Source organism: Notothenia coriiceps, unplaced genomic scaffold (genome assembly GCF_000735185.1).
Source record: "Notothenia coriiceps isolate Sejong01 unplaced genomic scaffold, NC01 NC01_scaffold00000283, whole genome shotgun sequence".
NCBI classification, from domain to species: domain Eukaryota; kingdom Metazoa; phylum Chordata; class Actinopteri; order Perciformes; family Nototheniidae; genus Notothenia; species Notothenia coriiceps.
Window position 1 is genome coordinate 40,690 of NW_011332984.1, and position 6,430 is coordinate 47,119.

Below are 6,430 nucleotides of genomic sequence, written 5' to 3' on the forward strand. Positions count from 1 at the left end.
TGTGCATTGTGTTAAGGGACCATATTAATGATAAAAATAAATCATTTAAATGCAAAAATAATGATTAAAAATCATTTTTAGGGGGAAAACTGTGGAGAGGAGCCTGAAAATGACTCTTCAGCACCCTGGAGAGCGCACCCAGGGAAAATCACCCACCCTCTTATGTGTGAGTCTACACACAGAGGACAGGCTTCTTCATCAAACCATACCCCCAAAATGAACACGATGATGGGGTGACGTATATGGACACTTGAGCACCAGCAAGACCCCCGCCTCTGTAACCTTGTGCACCAGGTGAACATGTGTACCCACACTTAAGCACTCCCCCACCGACTAAACCAAAAGGCAACACCGGTCAGAAGTTTGTGCCACTGGTCACACTGAATACAAAAAATAAAAATGTCTCAAGGTAACCAGGGGTATGACATTAAAACTGCTTTACATTGAGGATTTTAGTCCGAGATGAGTGCTTATCTGCGGGTATCCTGTGTCAGCTTTGTGGACACCAATGTATCTGGAGATGTACACAAAGCTGACAAACATATTTATATGCATAATGATGATTATTTTACCCTCAGATCAGTGCTTATCTGCGGGTATCTTGTGTCAGCTTTGTGGACACCAAAATATCTTGAGATGTACACGAAGCTGACAAACATATTTATATACATAATGATGATTATTTTACCCTCAGATCAGTGCTTATCTGCGGGTATCTTGTATCAGCTTTGTGGACAGTTACAAAGCTCGGGGGGACTGTTTTAATTCAGTTTTCAATTAAAATGGGTCATTCACAATGTGCTATTTCAGAAGAAATAGAAGAATATCAACACATGTCAAACAGAGATTCCTGTTAAAAGATATCAATTAGTAGCAAGATTGGTCAAACAACTCTGATTATTTCACTCATACAGGACAGACACCGGGAAGATGCAGAGATCCAGGGTGATGCATGTGGCTTTTCTACCCGCAGCAGCAGGCAGAGCGCAGCAGCAGCAGCCAGAGAGGAGGGAGCGGCTCTGCGAGACCCCCCCGCCCACAGAGCGCACCCAGAGGACAGGCTGCGTCACCTCACTGTGTTACCCAGGAAAGGAGCAGGAATCCTGGGTACATGAGTGTTAAAAGTGCATTAAACTGTTTTAATCCAACAGCCGCTGATGTGCACGGAAGTCTGTCCGTTTCGTTAACATTTCAATCACGAAATGGACGGAAATCTGTCCGTTTCGTTAACATCTGACTCACGAAATGAAAACAGCAGAGTCTCTGATGTTAGGGTCTCAGACTACCAGGGAGATGCACGTGGATTTTATACCCAGCAATAAGGGCTTGGACCCCCGGGTCAAACTGTTATTGCAGCCCCCCCCCCCCTCCGTAGTCACTGCTGTGAGGGTCTTAGACTACCAGGGAGATGCACGTGGATTTTATACCCAGCAATAAGTCTCTGAAACCTGGGGAAAAATAGTGAGAATAGAGGGTTTGGGGAAAAAAGATGCATGTTCTCCATAGTTAAACACTTTTGAGACCAATAGACAGACCAATACCATATTTTGACCAAGACACATGCAGAGAGCACCCCCAGGTGGTGAATGCGCGTAGGTACAGTTTTTCAAATTTGTCCTGACAGTGGAAGGGACTTTTCACTTGAAGTGGACGTAACATTTCCATTGAGAGGACATTTGTACATTTGCAAGACAAATCACATGTTAACTCTGTCCATAAGGAAGACATATCCCTTACATATACAGGTGAAAATTACTTTTGCGACACATTTATCGCAAGAAGTGTAGCAAAAGTCAAGAACGCAGATTCGTCGATTTATACTGCCACAGAGCAGATTCGTCAAATTGTAATGACTGATTTGAGAGGTTGTAATAACCAAGTTGCAGTTGTAATGGAAAATGTATTTAAAAAATATGTATTTTTCTGCAGTTCATTTCAAATTTCATTTTTTTTCTACAAGCTACAAAACTTCTTTTTTTCTTCTGTGACTTCAAATTTGGTTCACAGTTACGTGGATATTTTTATACAAATGTACATTTGGTTCACAGTTACGTGGATATTTTATACAAGTGTACATTTGGTTCACAGTTACGTGGATATTTTATACAAGTGTAAATGTATGCACACAAGCTCAGATTTTTTTTCTGCAAGTGCTCACATCAGGTTTTACACGCTCTCGCATTTTGCACCATATCTACCTTCATACCCTCCACATTATTGTAGAAACATCTTCTTCTAATATCCCTTAGCGCCCATCGTACAGGGCCAATGAACAGTGTAACCGGGATGAAAAGGGTGTTACATTTACTTTATTATGAATGTTGTTACATCAAGGCCGAAAATTAGGATGAGCACCAACGGTCAAAACATTTGTTTCCCCTCCCACGAGCTGTCAGCGCAGCGCCTCCACAGATCTGGCGCCCTAGGCGAACATATATAACGCCAGTGCGACGGGGCCGGCCCTGGTCTCAGGTTACGCTGTAGGAATCCTACAGCGTAACCTGAGACCAGGGCCGGCCCCGTCGCACTGGCGTTATATATGTTCGCCTAGGGCGCCAGATCTGTGGAGGCGCTGCGCTGACAGCTNCAACCGGGCAGAGGTAATTGATGGCTTTAACTGAAGGCCACACACCGCTCACCAGGTGAAAATTGAACCATACGCACTCGGGTACAGCCGGGACTAGCATCATCAATGACCGCTGCAACAGCCGTGCTAGCTCAACAGATACGACCCATTTCTATGGCCTCGCCACTGCTGTGCCTCTGGTCATATTTTAAACAGACTGTGTTGTTGGAAGAGTATGTGCTGGTCAATATGCTGACGGATCCTCCCTTGGAGGGTCTGGGCCATCTTGAATGTTAGCGTGTAGCAGGCGTCAGTCTCACAGGCAGGGCCTGACAGGTTCAGGAGCAATACTAAAAACGCAGGCCGAAGAGAAAACATGGATGCGAGCTAAATTAATGCGCGCACTAGGCAGTCCAGCAGGCATTTTGGGGATCAATAAGATATCCCTTCTATCCTAAGTCTAGTCTTATCTTATCGACAAAACATACATCTACTACAGCCAAGGGCCGCACACAAAACACAAATAACCACACACACACCCAACACACACACAACAACACACACACAACACACAACACACAAGAGAACAACACACACACACACCATAACCACACAAACACACTCACAAAGTATATGAAGTAGGGCAGCTCCTGGGACCCATATATTGTCCCATCTCCAAAAACGAATCAAACTGCCTTAACAAAAAATACCAAAAAAACGTAGCAATGTTAGTGTCAATGAACAACTATTTACATACAATTAACAGAGATATTGTCAGCTTCATAAGCTAAAAAGTTGCTCGAACTCTACCCTCAGCTTCAAGTCTGCGCTTTCTTTACTCTGGGGGGGACGGCAAGTGGTCCGCTGAGGTGAAGTTGACGGTCCTCTTTGGCTGGCGAAGAGGGCGAATTGAAATACACCAACCACAAACCAGCAATATGGGAAAGATCCATATCCTTGCGTTGGTTTTTGGTCACAACAGTGATAGGACAAACACAAGAACGGTTGCGCGAGCGTGGTATCTTCTAAATTCAATCCTATCGACCACGGTCCTTGATTCCGAGTCGGAATATCAGACTGCGAAAAAATACGATCAACAAATGGAGCGCCAAATGGACATTGCCTCTTCGTAGCTTGGTTAGTAAGGTCGAAGCACTCTCTATCAAAAATAACCAACTCGTTTCAGGGTGCCATTTCGAGTGATGCAACCCACTCCGCACACCGCTAGTTCCCGAACCACTCTTTCTTCATGTTGTAATTGTTATATCCTCCTTTGTCTCTGCGATTCAAGTGCACTTTGTCGGCCACACGGAGGCTAGCTAGCAAAACAAACCCAACCAAACAGTCGCCAAAAAACGGGAAAGCTGCATTACACTCGAAGGGAACGGAGTTAAGGATGCTAGAGCGGAACGGACTCAAATACTTGTGATAATACAGTAGAGATGAAACATGACAGGCCTCTCTCATTATTTTTTAAGTGGGAGAAGAACTTGCACAATTGGTGGCTGACTAAATACTTTTTGCCCCACTCGTAAATGTCGCAAATGACAGACCTTTTGGCGCAAGCGGCCTGCTCCCAAGCCACACTATCATGCAGCAGCTAAGACAAGTGCAACATGATGAAGAGAATAAAAAACGGTGAAGGGCGCAGCAAGTTCAGACTATACCAGCGCCTCCTGCGTTCATTACAAAAATGATGAGGGACAGAGAGTTGAGCTGGAATGGAAGACACCAGCATCACTGGCACATACAAATTGCAGCCGGGCAGAGCCACTGAGGTGGGTGAAGGAATTATCCCTTCGAACTTAGTGACGTTTTCTCCTGAAGAGGACAGTGGAAAGCCAGCGACTTCCCCTGTTTTTTATGGATCTCATAAGTATATAATTTGAACATAAAAAATAAAAACACTTTGTTTAGTTATCAGCGTAATATATATCGTGCTGTGCTTTGGCTGCCTGACCATCTTCTCCCCCATTCTCCAATTGAGTATATTACAAGAAGTGACAACAGCGCCCTCTCTAGATGTTATGGATGAAACAGTAAGATTGCACCTCTGTTGCAGAGAGGCAGGCTAGCCGGAATTGGCTTCCCTTGGTTTGAAAAAAAATGGACAGGACCTTGACCAATCAGCACTGAGGCTCACGTCATGCCCTGCCAACCTGTGAATTGGTCAGGGCCAATGCCAAAGGCCAACCCAGAGGCAGGCTGGCATATCTTCATTGCCCTCACGAATCCAATCAAAATCGCATCAACTTCAAGTTCGTACTGCTTAAAACTGTCATCACCAACCACTTGAAAGTGCAAGCAAACTGAAGCAAGTGCAAGTCTATGGAGGGTGGAGATTTGAGTCATTTCCATCAAAAATAATTTACTAAACTTCCGATCAGTAGCACTAAAAAGAAATCTGATGACAGGCCAATGCCAACTGGAGCTTGTGTTCAGAGAGACCTTACGGTTATTGTTGTTTTTGTTAGCAATCTGGGTGCTAAGCTATAGCTAGCTGCGACTAACGGATACTAAGGAGCTGTTAAATGAAAACAGAGGAGCGACACTTCGCCACACACTGCGCCGAGCACTTGACTTTATTGCAGGTAGCCGGACGCGGTGACATGCACGAAAGTCAGCAAACACTCAGCCTCGGATAGTGCCGAGCACATGATTGCAGCGTCCAGGCAGCTCCCGTCTCGAGCATACGACCTTGGAGTTGCACATAACAGCTCCAACGATCCATCCACCACCACACACACCACCCACACACACACACACACCACACACACAACACACACACACACCACCCATATTGTATGGTATGATAGGAGGTTCCAGGTTGAATGAGGCGCCAAGTATTTGTAATGGTTCAGAGGTTGTTGTGTTTAAAATTCAATTTTGAGAATATTTGGTCATTGTTCAAATGATAATAAACATTAGCATCAAGTACTATTACTGTCCACGTCACCTATGTTGATCAGAGTATTAAAAACTTGAAAATATTCCTCTAAGGTACATTTAGAACAGATACAAAATGTGCGATTAATTTGCGATTAATCGCGATTAACTATGGACAATCATGCGATAAAATATTTTAATCGACTGACAGCCCTAGATTTTTTATGTTTTATGTCTTGTCCTTGTATGTTTCTTTGTAAAGTGACCTTGAGGTTATGAAAGGCGCTATATAAATTCAAGTTATTATTATTATTATTATTAGTTGGTCTACTTGTGGTGATCCTTTAGGTTTGTGGCTGGTGCACTCCACATTGTGTTGGACATGTCTGTTACGGTTTGTGTGTTGGTAAACACAGTAACTTGGTTTGGCTTTGTAGTTTGTTTGTCACCTCATGGTGGTAGCCATTTTGTTTCTATTGATTTGGCTACTTGTGTGGTTGCTGCTCATTCTGTGTGGCAGCATCTTAAGTGGCCCTGTTGTAGAGTTTGAATATATCTTGATGTTCCACATTTGAACCAGGTTGACACCTTTTGTCAGCAGTCCTTAATCTGTTGTCTGATCTAATGCATTCATTGCATATTAATATATTAAGTCTGGTGTGCTTAAGTGTATTAGCTGCCTTGCATACAGCCTTGATAAAAGTCACTGAAATTCCACATTAATTTCAATGAATAGAATAGTATGGTGTTAGTTTTCTATTTATTCATTGTTTTAAGGGTGGGGGTGGTACGGCTGTATGTATTCCCTGTTTCTTTTTCCCTTTGTTTCCTCTAGCTGTGCTGCATTGCTGTAACGAGGTTCAGACGAGGCGCACCTGGAGAAGGAAGTGCTTAAAAGCTCCAGTGCAGCAGCAGAAGAGAGAGGCCTCTGGTGTGGGACTGCTGTGTCTCTGCCTCTCATCCTAGGAGAAACATTTG

The 6,430-nt window shown here is 43.9% G+C and overlaps 1 protein-coding gene across 1 annotated transcript in view; it reads left to right on the forward strand.

Annotated features, from left to right (window-relative positions):
- Positions 1-6,430, forward strand: part of vmn2r1 (vomeronasal 2, receptor 1) — a 19,641-nt gene that overhangs the window by 5,885 nt on the left and 7,326 nt on the right. The window lies entirely within an intron of this gene.